Source organism: Hevea brasiliensis, chromosome 5 (assembly GCF_030052815.1).
Source record: "Hevea brasiliensis isolate MT/VB/25A 57/8 chromosome 5, ASM3005281v1, whole genome shotgun sequence".
In the NCBI taxonomy this organism is placed as follows: domain Eukaryota; kingdom Viridiplantae; phylum Streptophyta; class Magnoliopsida; order Malpighiales; family Euphorbiaceae; genus Hevea; species Hevea brasiliensis.
In genome coordinates, this window is record NC_079497.1 from 3,868,102 (window position 1) to 3,884,919 (window position 16,818).

Sequence of the window (16,818 nt, forward strand, 5' to 3'; positions counted from 1 at the left end):
GCGAGTGAAAAATCAATATCATCTCTCTTAAGGTAATTCAACATTCTAATCACAATGGCGCAATCCTTTTTATGATTTGACATCTCTAAACCTATTTTTACACTTTTGAAGATAATTTGCAGTGTTTCTGCATTATTGAACTTTAGGTTTATCTGCCTAAAATTAAAGAATATTATTTCGACACACGAGATATACTTGGCTTTGAAAAACAAAATGGTTAAGGGGCTGAATAAATTAATTATTGGATAGTTGGTTGTAAGCATCGAATTAATGGGATAATGGTTTGTGGCTGGCCATACTAAGGGTATTTTAGCTTAAAGTATTTGGAAGAATTATTTTAAAAAGTTTTTAATTTATTTTTTGTTTTACAAATATTTATTTATAATTTTTTTTATTATTTTCTAAACCAGCAAGACATTCCGTCAACCTCCTGTCAACAAGAGTAAAGCATTTTTGTTGTCTAAACTATGAGTATGATATTCTATGGAATCGATAGTTACTACAAGAATTGTCAGATGTAGCAGCAAAAATTTTTACAGTTAAAAGTTTAAATTTTGTTGCTATAAATTTATGGCAACAACATATGAATTATTATATGTTGCTATTAAAAAATTATCATCGTAAGTATTCTATAATAAAATTATGATTATTATAAATAATAAAAAAGTTGTTAGCATCAATAATTATTACAGTAAAAAATTATCAATGATAACAATAATTATTACAATATCTTTTTTTATCTATCATTAACAATAATAATTCATATTACTATTGTAACATTGTTATAAAATTTTAACTATTAATTTTAACATTTATGGTAGTGTAATATGTTAATGATATGCACATACATCATATGAATTAGATGTATACATAATTTTAGACGATTAAATTTGAGATGTCAAGCATATTTATCTATATATGCATCATTTGGTTGTGTTATTTTAGTTGTTTCATGGACTTGGTTGACAATATTTTGTCCACAGGGTTAGGGATTATGTGAAAGAAAAATAAAAGAAAAAGAAAAAATTGGATTTAAAAATGGAGGGGCTTGTGTAGTGTCACTCTGTAAAATTGACTTGTGTGTTGTGCCATCGGTCCTGATCGGTTATGTGATGGGTGAATATCACATCAAATATTAATTTAATTTTATTAAATATTTTTTTGATAGTTTAGGTAATTTTGTAATTTTATAGAGTTTTTATGTTAATTAATTATTTTTAATAGATTTTTACTAATTTTAATAAGTTTTTATTATTTTATTATTTTCTTTAACATGTTTTAATTTGTCTTTTATATATATACATATATATATTATTTTGTTTTGTTTTAGGCCATTTTTTGACTTTCTCTAAGACTCGGCATGTGTAGTTAATTTGCATAAAACAAAATTAAAAAAAAAAAAAAAGAGAGAGAGAGAGAGAGAATTGGCCAATGATATGTTAGTGCTGGACATTCATACAACTTTGACGTGTGAAACAATTGAGCAGCTATGTATCATACGTGCAGCGTGAATTGAAGGTTAGCAGAGGAGCTTATGGGCAGGATGTGGGAAAAGAGGCATCCGCGTAGCCTGGCCGTGCGTTATTTTTTTAAGTGTCTCTTTCTTTCTTGTTCGTGGAGATATATATCCAGCAGGCCTTGGCACAACAAAGAGGATGCCAGTTTTTATCTGTTGGAGGGGGACTGCTGAATAAGGGTCTTGGCAATTGGAGAGGATTTTTTTGGAGTATTTGGAGGCTAGAGCAAAGGTTTTCATCAAGCATGATTAGAGTTTTTCTTTTTCTCTTCTTTTCTTTTCTTTAATTTTTCTTAGAGACCCATTCTGTATTTGATGTTTGATTTTAATTTTATTGATTTTTTGAGTTGAGTTTGAATATGATGAATAGCTAAATCTTTTAGCTAGAGATTTAATGTAGCTTAACTTTAATTTTAAGATTTTAATTTAATTTTTTCTATCTCGCAATTAGTTGTTATTTTGATATTAATGTTTTTGGGTATTAGGATTGATACTTAAATGATTTGAGATTTATAAATTTGGCTGGAAAGCTGTATTATAAATTTGCTTTTGATAGCAGCCATCATATGAGTTTTAACTGAGAGTGGGAACTAAAGTTAGGTCTATGAGATCTTTGCAATAATCTTTGTCTTAATGCTTTCATTAATTGTGTAGCTCTTGTTGGGAATAGGAGTTATTTCTATTAATTAAAAGGTTTAATAATGCCTAAGAAGGATTGTTAGACACTCTTTAATTATTACCCTTGAAAAAAATAGTTATTAGACAAAATTGATTGAGATTAATTAACGAGTTAAGTGAAATCAATATCCTAACTTTTTAATTGGTTTTAACCCCAAGATTTTAATGCATTTTATTAGTTAATTTTTAAAGTGTGATTAATTTTAGTTCAATTATAGCCTTAGCTTCCTTTTAATTTCTTTATTTCAATTTAATTCAATAGTCTAAATATTAGTAAAAACAACATAAATTTTGATATTTAAAGGCAATCATTGAGGAAATGATACTTTTTTTTTTATAAGCAAGTATTTTTGTTCAATGTAAGAATTAGGAAAAACTGAGCTTGTAACATTGAACTACCTTAGTCATTAGACTCCCCAAAACACCCAACCTATGATGATGCAAGCTAAGTAACAAAAATCGGAAAAGTGAAACCAACAAATCAAATGCAATAAAACAAAATAGTGTCAAGTTTTTAGTATCGTTGCCAAGGATTGATACTTTAATATCAAAATGGTTAATTTTGATAGTAATTTAGATATTTCTTTTTTATTTATTTTATTCTTCCGTATTTTTTATTATTTATTTAGTATTATTTTATACTTTGAGATGTTTCATTGATAGGTAGTCGCAAGTTTTGCCCAATAGCACTTAGAGTCATTTCATGCTACTTAGGGAAGGTTCAATGATATGATAGAGCAATTCTCCAATCATAATCTTTCAAATCGGTCTCTTACTCCTTGTTTTTATGATGGTTTGTGTGAAGCTATGGGTGGATAATGGAGCTTGGACAACCAGTAGTTATCTTTTACACAGAAGCCATGAGGAAGTAGCTCAATTATTGAATGATATATGACAGATTTTTACTACCATTGACATTGGGATCTTTCACTACAGTGTTGGAGTCACCAATTCATATATCTCTCAGCCTATGGTTATAGACCAACTGATGTGTCCCAACCGCAAGTGCACGGGTCGTTCAAGTAGTATAGAAAAAGATATCGTTCCCACGAGTAGTTGTGTTAATGATTGAATTTTTGATATAAAATAAAATATGTTAAAATTGTATTTTAATCAAATTAATAAAAGAAATTTAGGAATTTGAAACATAAGGTATGAAAATGCAAAACTAAATTTAAACAATGACTAATTTAATAATTCGCAAAATAAAGAAATTGATAATAATGAAAATTAATAAAATGAGATTAAACTAAACACTTAAAAGTAAAATTCCAAGCAATAATTGATGAAAGACGATTCTGGAGTTAAGGGTTCATATTTAAGTCATTTTGGGATTTTTCCTAGCTAGCCCAATCCATGAAATTTATGGGTTTAAAGGAGATTAATTCTAAAATCCTTTGAAAACTCTTTCAAGTGAGACAAAGAGTGCCTTAATTAACTTAATCCTACTTTCGTGGAGTTAAAATTAACCAAGACCCATTAGGTTCTTTAATCAATCTATTAAAACCCTTTTAACCCTTAGTCTATTTCTAGATCTAAGTTAATTAAGTTCAATTTCTTGATTAACTATCACTTGGTTTTCTCCTTTCGGTGCTTCAACCAAGGATTAAGAACATAACTTAATGGGGCCCTTCATTAAGCATGTGAATAAGCACACAAAAAATGGATTAAACCTCATAAATTCATTAAATTAGGACTAACCCAGTTCAAATCCACAAAAATAACTAAATATTACATCCCTTACTCCAGAATCAAAGTAAAACTACTCACTATCCATAATGTTTAAAAGATATTCTGATTTAATATGGAAATAAAACTTTAATCTAAGCTAAGAAACAAAAAGCTCAACACTAGAAATGTAGGAAAAATGTAAGAAAAGAAAGGAATCCTCAAATCTGGTTGAAAATGGTGTGGGAGGTGATTGTGTCTCTTCAGTTGCTGCTGCTCCTTCTTCTCCTCTTCCTTCTCTTTCTTCCCCCCTTTTTAAAATGGGAAATGGGGCTATTTATAGCATTTTCTGACATGGAGCCCTAAAATGGTGTGTTTTAGGAGGGATTTTACGAGGAATCTTACTGACTCATTAATGAAATCTTTGTGGGATGCATAAGTGGGTGCATAAGTCATGCAGATCCCTTATGCGATTTTAGCTGGTTCTGCTCACTTATGTGGCTGCATGACCAGGTGCATAGGTTATGCACAATTCCGTGAGATTGCATAAGGGGGCGTGAATCCGCATAAGCCATGCACTCTCCTTATGCACAATTCGGCAGGTATTGGAACAGTGATTTTTCTCCTTATGCAGATCTGCATGGCTTATGCGGCGAGTTATGCGCAATTTGGCCAATGCATATTTCAACTTTGAAACTTTTTTTTTGACATATTTGGCTGTAGAGATCACTCCTCAATGGCAAAATTTCTTTTTAGTCCTTCCAAAACACCATTTTTCCTACAAAATAAAGTAAAAATTACAAATTAATCCAAAATTGACAATTATGAAAAACTAACTAATTAACTAATGAAATTAGCTAAAAATGACTAATAATCAAATAAAATGGCTATGAAATTAAACCTAAATGATTATGCAAAATGTATGCATCAAATACCCCCAAACTCAAACTTTTGCTTGTCCTCAAGCAAACTTTAAAATGTGATACAAAATTTTTAGGCGTGCCTTATCCAAAGAGCTATGAAAATTACATATTAGAGTAACTTAACGCACCTTTAGCCATACCAGCAATCCATATACCCATCCTTCAAAATGCAAAGAATTTAATGCTTATCCAAGCTTTCACCGCTTAGCCATCAAGTCAATTATCATTCAAAATCCCCAAACCAACCAATCAAAAGAGAAAGTCATGCTCAAAAGGAATTCTAGGACAATCAATAACCAAAGTGTCTCTATATAGAATGATGGAATTAAATGAATGAATGGATAATTTTCCAATCCCATAGGCAAATTCCCTACTCTTATCTCCACTAATGTAGCAAGTACTATCAAGAGATCAAAGGTCTTTTTAGGGATGTAATGGGACCATGGGTTCAAAATGAGGCTAAGAAGAAAGATGGGTAAAAAGGATTCAAAGCATGAGAATATTTTCAATCTTGACAACATAAGGTACATTTCTTATTTTATTATATTTTTTTCTTTTTTTTTATTTATATGGTAGAGAGAAATATACCATGAGGATTGTCAAGTGCTAGCATAATTTACAAAACACATAAAAATGGAGGGACATTTTGATACTTTAAACTTGTATCTTGCATTTTCTTTTGATGATTGTCCCTAAAAATGCCACCCCCAAACTCATTCCTTTTAATACTTTGGGTGGATTTCTTTAAATTTGAATGATAATAATGAAAAACACATATTCTAGCACTTTTACAAGATGACAAGCATTTCTTCTCCCTTTTATTGTATATATTTTTTTCTCTTTTCTTTTCTTTTTCTCTTCTTTTTTTTTTAATGTACCTAATATTCAATTATCCTCATGAAAAGGGTTGGAGTGTTTGGTTCATTGGCTAGGTAGCAATAAGGATTTCAAGAAAAATTAGGAATAAAAAGGCTCAAAGGGGTTTGCAAGGGTAAATTTTAATTAGGAAAAGGGCCAAAGGTTTAAAATGAGAAGGTTTAAATCAAAGAATGCCTAATCATCTCTCTTTTCAAGTACAAGCTGGTATTTTGCCTCGAAAGGTTTAGAAAATTTGTTCTAGGATTGGTGAGACATCATTTGACTACCTTATATCCAATAACTCCCTCTTAACACTTCCATCTCCAAATGACTAGTTGGGTGGCTTTTTGGCTAAGAAGATATAGGCAAGGGAAAGACACTTCAAAACCTTGCACCTCTTAGGAAACTTTCAATCCACAAACCCAACTAAAGGTAAGTCAAATCACTCTCATAGGCACATTTTCAATACTCAAGGGATTTGGCAAAAGATTTTAATGCATGATACATGATTCCTAAAAATGAGCAATACATTAACTAAATGGAGGAAATCTATTTGTGTACAATGTGTACAATTTCTAAGTGATGTATAATGTGTGTGTAAATGTGTTATGTATATGTATGTATGGATATATATGTAAAATATTTACAATATATGTAAATGGAATGGGATGAGATGTTCCTATACTCAAAATGTGAAAAATGTAACAAAAATGTAGCAAAAATCAAAATGTGCACCCCCAAACTCAAAATTAGACATTGTCCTCAATGTCTCAAGCAGTGTATTATAAAAACTTAAAGTAAACAGGAATTACCAGGAATTGTGAGATTTAAGAGCAAAAAGAAGGAGTTACCTGGTATAGAGCAGATGAGAATTCAATAAATAATGGAGATGCATAAGAAGCTGCACAGGTTATGCAGAGTAAAGTGCTGTCCAGAATAGGTGCATAAGGAAGGTGCATAAGCTGTGCGGTTCTGCATGAGTGGCAATAAGGACTGCACAGGCTATGCAAAATATTTGCATAAGGGGATTTACAGCCTGTGCAGTACATTCAAAAGCTGCTGCATGATGATGAGCAAGAAAAAATGCAAACACCAGTAAAAGCATGCAAATATATACAGAGTTTCAACATATCTACAAAGAAAAACTCCTACAAGTTTGAACAAAAGTAAAGCAGAAACTAATCTAATTCTATTGTTTTGCCCTTGTCCAAAGATGCTGCTAAGGGGCTGGTTGCTGCTGGTTGCTATCGAAATGATGGTGCTGGAGGAGGTGATGGAGGTGGAGGAGGAGTTTCTTATGGAGGGGAATTGGGGTTGGGAGGCCGCATTGCCAAGGGCGAAACTTGGAGAGGGGAGGTTTGAGGGGAATGAGGAGGCGACTCCATTGGTTGCCGATGGTGAGGATGGAGGAGATGAGGGAGAAAATGAAAAAGGCAGAGAGAAATTAAGGCAAATGCGGCGAAAATAGGAGTGGAGAAGAAGAGGAGAGGTAATGCCGGGAGAAATGGAAGTGGAGGGACAGTCGTGAACAGAAAAGACGAGAAGAGGAGGTGGAAAAATGGTTACCGAAAAGAAATTTTGATTTGAACAGGGTTTGTGTAAAACTGCATAAGTGAAAAGTGAGTGTGCATAACTTATGCACTCTCTTATGCATGTTTCGGTGGGTGATAAAAAAATGTGAAAAACTGATTATGCAAGAGTGCATAGCTTATGCGCTAACTTATGCAAGTTTTGGCCTGTTTTGGATTTCAGAGAAATAGGTCATGCGGAAGTGCATAAGTTATGCACTCTCCTTATGCAGGTCTCGGCAGGTTTTGGCTTTTGGGGAGTGTGGTTATGCAGAAGTGCATAAGTCATGCACCCTGCTTATGCACCTCTCGGCAGGTTTTGGCTTTTGGGGAGTGTGGTTATGCAGAAGTGCATAAGTCATGCACCCTGCTTATGCACCTCTCGGCAGGTTTTGATTTTTGGAGAGTGTGGTCATGCGGAAGTGCATAAGCTATGCACTCTCCTTATGCAGATTTCGGCAGAGAGAGAAAATGCAGGATTTGAAGTCATGCAGAAGTGCATAAGTCATGCGCTCTTCTTATGCAAGTCTTGGCAGATATGAAATTTGACAAAATGTGGCTATGCAGAGTTGCATAAGTTATGCACCTCCTTATGCGATTTACCTTGAGAGATGAAAATTGCAATAATTGTGGTTATGCAGGATTGCATAAGCTATGCAGTTACTTATGCACAATTCAACAAAATTGAGAGAATAAATGAAAATGATTTGCAAGTGTGAAAAATACCCTAAAATGAAGAAATATAATTCTATGAAGCATAAACCATGAGAAATTGTCACCAAAAACACATCAATATATACAAAGTCCATCAAAATTGCATCACACAAGCTTGTAAAAGTGAATCCCGCATAAAAGGCATTTATGAATCATGCCATTTCAACTCAAATTCTGCAAATCAACATTTAGCACATTAAAACTCAATAAAATCTACATAAAGTTGCATCTATCCATAAATGAGAATGGACTCCCCAAGTTTTGCCAAGAAAATGCAATATGTCCACCTTAAATCCCACAACCCAAATAGGCTTAAAACTGCAAAAATGACCCACTTACCACCATATTAACATTATAAGCACAAATACTTAAAAGCTATACACCCAACCTCACCAAGAACATAAGTCATCTGCTGCAGACCCCCTCCTTTGCTGCAAATTTCATTTTTCTGCATAAACCAAGAGCAAACCTGCACAGGTTATGCAGCAAAAATTAATCAGTTTTGGGAGAGTTGAGGGATAAAATATCAGTTAAGGGTCACTCCCAGAGTTCTGACCTTCCTCCATTGAAATACATCTACAAGGGACAAGATTCAACAATGTCAAAAATTGAATTTGGAGATTTAAGATAAAAACAAAAGCAATGTAAATAAAAGTAAATCAACAAAAAGGAAAAATAAAAAAACTTGGGATGCCTCCCAAGAGGGCTAATTTATAGTCCTTAGCTGGACTCTTTTCATGTTTCATGGCAGCTGAAATTGGAATTTATTGCCTCTGTTTCCAATAGGTGCTTCAATGAATCTATACTTCATTTTCTTTCCATCATATGAGAAGATCCTTGTTGCTTTGTCTAAAAATCCAACCATTTCTTTCTTGACGACCTTTGGTGCATCTTTTTTCTTTGAGAGATGGTTGCTTGACTTCACTTTTCTCCACTTGCTCAACTTGAAAGATTGGTGCCATAGGACAAGGTGGATTACTATTCAAATGTTGTGCAAATGCAGCCTCTTTTGGATTTTCATCATTGATACTCCCTTCATGGATAAGACAACTTTTAAGAGAAGCCTTTGGATAGCTCTTTCTAAAGTGCTCTTTTGCTAACTCATCAACTATATCAATTCTCAAACAAGAGTCTACATCTTCATGTTGCTTCTTCTTATCATTACCAATGTTGAAGACTAAATGATCCTCTCCGACTCTAAGAGTAAGCTTTTCACCTTTCACGTCAATCAAAGCACCAGCTGTAGCCAGGAAAGGCCTCCCTAAAATGATTGGCATATGAGAATCCTCTTCCATGTCCAAAATGACAAAGTCAACTGGGATGTAAAATTTTCCAACCTTCAGTGGTATATTTTCCAAGATCCCTTCTGGATATTTAATTGATCTGTCTGCAAACTGAAGAGAAACGTGGGTTGGCTTAAGATCTCCCATGTTAATCTTCTCATAGATGGAGAGGGGCATAAGGCTTACACTAGCCCCTAAATCACATAAAGCTTTTACAGAACATGATTCCCCAATGTGGCATGGAATTGAAAAACTACCTGGATCCTTGAGCTTTGGAGGAAGTTTCCTTTGGAGGATAGCACTGCATTCCTCAGTTAAGGCTACAGTCTCATAATCTTCAAGTCTTCTTTTGTTTGAGAGAATTTCTTTCAAAAACTTAGCATAAGAAGGCATTTGGGAAAGAGCATCGATAAAAGGCACATTTATATATAGCTTCTTCAAAACCTCTAAGAACTTCCCAAATTGCTTATCAAGCTTGGCTTTTTGAAATCTCTGTGGAAAGGGAAGCTGTGGCTCGTAAGGCTCTGGAGGTATATATTTCTCTTCTTTCTCTCCAACCTCCTCTTTACCTTTTCTTGCACTCCCTTTTTCACTCTTTTGTTTTTCATCTCCCTCAAAATCTTCCTCATTTTCTCTCTTTTCAACTTTTTCACTCTTCTCATTATGCACTATTTTACCACTCCTCAGTGTGATGGCATGACATTGCTCCCTTGGATTTTCTGTTTGACTAGGAAGTTTCCCCATAGAATTGGTACTTGATGAGCATGCTTGTTGTGCAATCTGATTTTCCAAAGATCCTATTGTGTGTTTGCATTTGTTCCAGCCTTGCTTTCATCTCTCTCAACTCTTCATCACGCTTAGTTTGATTAGCAAGAATTTGTTGTAATAAAGCCTCTGTGGTGGAACTTTGTTCTTGCTGTCTTGGTAAAGGTGCAGGATTTGCATTCTTTTGCTGAAAACTAGGTGGTTGTTGCCTAGGTTGTTGGTATTGATGCCATTGTTGTTGTGGTGGAAAGTTTTGAGTTGAAGCTTGATTTTGCTGATTCTCCCATGAAAAATTGGGATGATTCCTCCAAGCATATGAAGGATAATCTACTCCACAGCTCATTGTTCCTTCTGCATAAGTAACTTGTTGAGAACTTCCAGAACATGATGATGAACTGACTAGCATACTTAAATCCTCCATTTTCTTAGCAAGGACATTAGTGAGTGCATCAAATTTGGCATTGATCATGTTGAATGGATCAAGCTCATACATTCCAGCAACTTGCCTTTTTTGAGTTGGAGTTGACCCTCTTGGACTACTCCATAGATGGTATTCTTTGCTATTTTCTCTAATAACTCATAAGCTTCATCTTCATGCTTAATGATGAATTCCCCTCCAGTTTGAGCATCAATGATTCCTCTGATAGCAGGAGTGACATTTGTGTAAAAATTCTGGTTTATCATCCATTTAGGAATGGCATGATGTGGACATTGTCTCTCCAATTCCTTCCATCTCATCCATGACTCATAAAGAGTCTCATCTTCTCTTGGTCTAAAAGCAATCATTTGATTCCTCAACTCTTGAGTTTTCAGTGGAAAGTCTTGGGCAAGAAATGCATCAGTGAGCTGCTCCCAATTTGTAATTGAGTTGTGAGGTAAAGAATCAAGCCAATCCAATGCTCTATCTTTCAAAGAGAATGGAAACAATTTTAGCCTTGTTGCATCATCAGATACTCCTGGTTGCTTTTGCATGTCACAGATCATAACAAACTTCTTAAGATGAGTATGAGGATTTTCTGAAAGATGACCTCCGAATTGAGAATTCTGAATCATTTGTAGTACTCCAAAATCCATCTTATAACTGTTTGCATCAATTCTTGGTCTTGCTATACTCTCTCTTAAATCATCAAAATGAGGAAATGCGTGATCCATCATACTTCCCTTAGGCACATTAGCATTTACAACTTCTGCACCATGAGCTGCATTTTCATCGTTTCGATCATTTTCAATATTATCACCACCGATTCCAACTCTTTCTTTAGCCATTTCTTGTTCAATTTTAGCTGCTCTCAAAGCTTCTTTTCTTTTTCTGGTTTCTTTCTTGTTGGCTTTACAAAACTTCTCAATTTTAGGGTTGAACAATAAGGATGTGTCACTTGTGCTTCTAGCTCTTCTCATAAAAGATTAAAAGTACCTGAAAAAGAACAAACAAACACAAAATGAAAAGATAACAAAGCTAAAACTATAAACAACTAAAATAATCAAGAATTCAATCTTAAACAAACAACTCCCCGGCAACAGCGCCAAAAACTTGATGTGTCCCAACCGCAAGTGCACGGGTCGTTCAAGTAGTATAGAAAAAGATATCGTTCTCACGAGGAGTTGTGTTAATGATTGAATTTTTGATATAAAATAAAATATGTTAAAATTGTATTTTAATCAAATTAATAAAAGAAATTTAGGAATTTGAAGCATAAGGTATGAAAATGCAAGACTAAATTTAAACAATGACTAATTTAATAATTCGCAAAATAAAGAAATTGATAATAATGAAAATTAATAAAATGAGATTAAACTAAACACTCAAAAGTAAAATTTCAAGCAATAATTGATGAAAGACGATTATGGAGTTAAGGGTTCATATTTAAGTCATTTTGGGATTTTTCCTAGCTAGCTCAATCCATGAAATTTATGGGTTTAAAGGAGATTAATTCTAAAATCCTTTGAAAACTTTTTTAAGTGAGACAAAGAGTGCCTTAATTAACTTAATCCTACTTTCGTGGAGTTAAAATTAACCAAGACCCATTAGGTTCTTTAATCAATCTATTAAAACCCTCTTAACCCTTAGTCTATTTCTAGATCTAAGTTAATTAAGTTCAATTTCTTGATTAACTATCACTTGGTTTTCTCCTTTCGGTGCTTCAACCAAGGATTAAGAACATAACTTAATGGGGCCCTTCATTAAGCATGTGAATAAGCACACAAGAAATGGATTAAACCTCATAAATTCATTAAATTGGGACTAACCCAGTTCAAATCCACAAAAATAACTAAATATTACATCCCTTACTCCAGAATCAAAGTAAAACTACTCACTATCCATAATGTTTAAAAGATATTCTGATTTAATATGGAAATAAAACTTTAATCTAAGCTAAGAAACAAAAAGCTCAACACTAGAAATGTAGGAAAAATGTAAGAAAAGAAAGGAATCCTCAAATCTGGTTGAAAATGGTGTGGGAGGTGATTGTGTCGCTTTAGTTGCTGCTGCTCCTTCTTCTCCTCTTCCTTCTCTTTCTTCCCCCCTTTCTAAAATGGGAAATGGGGCTATTTATAGCATTTTTTGACATGGAGCCCTAAAATGGTGTGTTTTAGGAGGGATTTTTTGAGGGAATCTTTTGCCAGCTCATTAATGAAATCTTTGTGGATCAGATAAGTGCATAAGTCATGCATCCCTTATGCTGATTTATGCGACTGGTTACCTCACTTATGCGAAATTGCATGACCAGGTGCATAGGTTATGCACAATTCCGTGAGATTGCATAAGGGGACGTGAATCCGCATAAGCCATGCACTCTCCTTATGCACAATTCGGCAGGTATTGGAACAGTGATTTTTCTCCTTATGCAGATCTGCATGGCTTATGCGGCAAGTTATGCGCAATTTGGCCAATGCATATTTCAACTTTGAAACTTGTTTTTTGACATCTTTGGCTGTAGAGATTACTCCTCAATGGCAAAATTTCTTTTTAGTCCTTCCAAAACACCATTTTTCCTACAAAATAAAGTAAAAATTACAAATTAATCCAAAATTGACAATTATGAAAAACTAACTAATTAACTAATGAAATTAGCTAAAAATGACTAATAATCAAATAAAATAGCTATGAAATTAAACCTAAATGATTATGCAAAATGTATGCATCAAACATGACTGAGTAAACTCTTTGGATTTCAGAGTTAATAAAATATGTTTTAGATTAATTTGTGGATTTGGACTGGGTATTTCCATATTTTATATAAATATGAGTTTTGATTCCTTCCTTGTGTGCTTGTTTTACTTGCCTAATGTTGATACCCATTGGGTATTGTGTTAATATTTGATTGAAAGACCAAAAGGTGACCAAAAGGTGAAAGTCATTGATAGATAATTAAGGATTGAAACTTAAAATTACTTAGATTTAGAAATAAACTAGGGTTTAAAGAGGAATTAATGATTGATTATAAAACTTAATGGGTTTTAAATTAATAAAACATCATACGAAAGTAGATTTGGTTATTTTAGAACACACTTTGGTTTGCTTGAAAAAGATATCAAAGGAATTTAGAATCAATCACCTTCAAACTCTATTTTCCCTTAAAATTGGAATAACCAAGAAAAATCTCAATTAATTTATGCTTAAACCCCCAACTCTGGAATCACTTTTAACATAATTATACTTTAATTTAAATTACCCATTACTAATTTAGTTTAATTGCAAACTAGATTTAGAATTTATTTTCTTGCTCTTTACCCATTCCAATTAGATTAATCAATTTACTTTGCTCATTAACATTTACCAATTATTCATCAATCATTAGCCCAAATAATAATTTCATTCATAGTTTGGTACTCAAACAATAAATCCTTGTGGGAACGATACTTGATTCATCACTCTATTACTTGAGACGACCCGTATACTTGCAGATACGCCCATCAAGTTTGGCGTGCGTGTGGTGTATGATATTGGATATGGATAGGACGGGTAGATATGGCTGGAGCTTGACTCGCTGGGACCCGATCTTTCTATGTATAAGTCGAGGTAGGCACGGCTTGAGATGATCTCACTGGCCCTCGCATTTGGTCTATTAGGAGAAAGTCCGGCTTGGGATGTACTCGTTAGCAGAGATTGGATTAAGAAAGCTGTATAGGGGATCAGCTCCCATTTATGTACTGTTTGAATATTTTATGGGTGTGTGAGTGTTTCAAATTATGTTTTTGTTGTTTATGATGTGATTTGTATGAAAACTATGAAGGTGTTGCATTTCACTTTTTAAGACACATTAGCTTTAGATGGCTATAGAAATTGTACTTAAAATTAGTATTTTACTCTCTGAGTTGAGCACTCACTCCTGTTCACCTTTTTTTTTAGGATACAGAAGGCCCTTTATTGAGTTTAACCTGCTCTCTTCTTCACAGGTCTATTATCAGCATTTAATTGTATTTTGTCCTTTTATTTTGTTCTAGAACTCTGCATGTATTATTATTATTAGTGATGTATTCATTTGGATCTATTATGTATGAATTAACTAAAATTATAAGCATGATATATGAGTATGCATGGATGATTATTGGGTTGAATGAGGGAGCTGAGCTTCCATTTGAAATAATATTGTTATGAGTATGTGAATAGTAAACTAAACTCTCCAAATTATTATATATATTGTGCTTATAGGTCGGTTAAGTAAAAAACTCTCTATTGGATGGTTCATGTTATGGCCGGACTCTGTCCGGTTGATTTCTTAAAATTGGGCTCAATATGGGTTTTAGGATTGGGTTAAGGAATAGCTAGGCTTACTACGGACCTCAGGGGCTTTAGGCTAGCTCAGGTCCTAATGCCGGTTCGGCCCGTGGGATCGAGTCGTGACAGTTTCCATCAACATTAATTACTTCGTGAATGTTTTGTTAATTGTTAATTAAAGTTTTCAATAAGATGCTAAAAAGAAAAGAAGTGGTGAACGGAATATGCTAATTCAACACAATTACTTAAATTACCTGTGGATTGAAAATTACTTCATTGACTTGGTATGAAGATTTTGTAATCCCAATTAGCTTCTACAAATGATTTCTGTACGAAAGCAGCAGCTTTCTGATCTCGTCGCCTCATGGTCACTGTTGCTTTATCTACTCCGCCGGCTAAATTTGACCATGGTCCCCAATTTAAGTGGTATTTTGTTTTCATCATTTTAATTAAATTTTATTGACAAGACAATATTTTGTTAAAATAAAAATATTTTTTATCCAGTGACAGAGGGAGGACAAGGGAGCTTTCATCTCTGCAAACAATTAAATTTTTTTTTTTAAAAAGAAATATAATATATTTTGATTTTTCATTTGTTTTTTAAGTTTTTTTATTAATGTCTATTAATTTATGATTAAAATATTAAAATTAATTAATTTCCATTAAATAATTACATTACTTCTATGAGTATAGGTAGATAAAGGTATTTATTTACTTGTTTTATTATTTTATTAATTTTTAATTTTCTTTTTCTCTTTAATTTAATTGATTTTTTTTTTAATACTTATGCTATTTTGTTATCTAGTCTAGTTTTTTAAGGTTTCTGTTTAGAACATCCACCACAACTAATATGGAATCATTCTACTTAAAGATTTTTTTTTTCCATGAATTATGCCATTGTTTATTAGTACTTAATCCCATTAATTTGGGTAAAATAATATATACATATAATATTTGTATGCTAAATGACCAGCTTAATTAATTACAATAATTTGTTTTTTTTATTAATTAGACTCCAATCAAAATTTAAATTTAAAAGCATAAAATTTTATAAGGGATTTTATAATTATTAAAACAAAACTTATTAACAAATAATATACTCATTGATCAACTCCTAAGGGATGATATCACCTATTTGATTTTTTTTCCTGGGTATTTGAATTTTTAAACATCACAATTATTTCCACAAAGAAATAATCTTATAAGACGACCCATTAGAAAAAAGACTCAACAATTAATTATTCTTGTAATATATAGCAAAGAGTTGGTGAGTCCAATAATAAATTTTGTTAGAACAATCAGCTCACGCTATCCCATAAATTATGTAAATGTAAAAATATCATAAAAAAAAAACAATTCCTTGTGTTTCATTTACATTTAACATATATAGCAATTCGAAAATATATGACATTGGTGTTCCTTGTTAGCAGAAGATAGAAAGTACAGTTAAGGGGGCGTAGCCATCAAAATGAAAACCAACTAATCTTGAAAATTTGGTTTTGATTATTGGGGGAACGTCAGTTTCAGTAATTTATTAATGTTGATCAACTTTCAAAGCCTTGCCAGTCGGGTCAACCGAAGACTTCTCTGCTTCACTATAATATAAGGATCTCTCCAACTTTTACATTTAAGTTGTAATTAATTAATACTCAATTAATCTGACTCATCCAAACCAATTAATCAAATCCAACATAGCATATGAAATTTTCTTTTCAATTCAATATGACACTTAATCTAAATATATTTCTATTATCAAATAAACTACAACGATTATTGTTTGTGCCAAAAGTATATTTTTGTTTCTTCCTCTCTCCACCTTAAACCAAAAACAGAAGGGTAAAAAAGAAAATTAAAATTCTTGGAGGTAAAATGAAAAACTTCATCACAGCTTGCAGAAGCTTGAAATTGTGGCCTAGAGTTGGACCATTCCAAGTTGATATTGAAGATTAATTCAAAAGGAGGGACGATTAAATGTATATGCATATACTTGTAGAAGAATTCGTGGTTTGGTGAAATAAAAAACAATTAAACATTAACAACTATTTGGCAACCTAACCTTTCATCAGCATGTAGGTCAGATCACAGAGAATAGTCGACAGACTTTCACCTATAAATACTCATCTAT

General features: G+C 32.9%; 1 non-coding gene across 1 annotated transcript; it reads left to right on the top strand.

Moving 5' to 3' along the window:
* Nucleotides 1–10,667: 10,667 nt before the first annotated feature.
* On the top strand, nt 10,668–10,775 carry LOC131180431 (small nucleolar RNA R71). The gene has a single exon (XR_009149205.1). It is a non-coding gene; the product is annotated as a small nucleolar RNA R71 (small nucleolar RNA).
* The last annotated feature ends 6,043 nt before the right edge of the window (nt 10,776–16,818 follow it).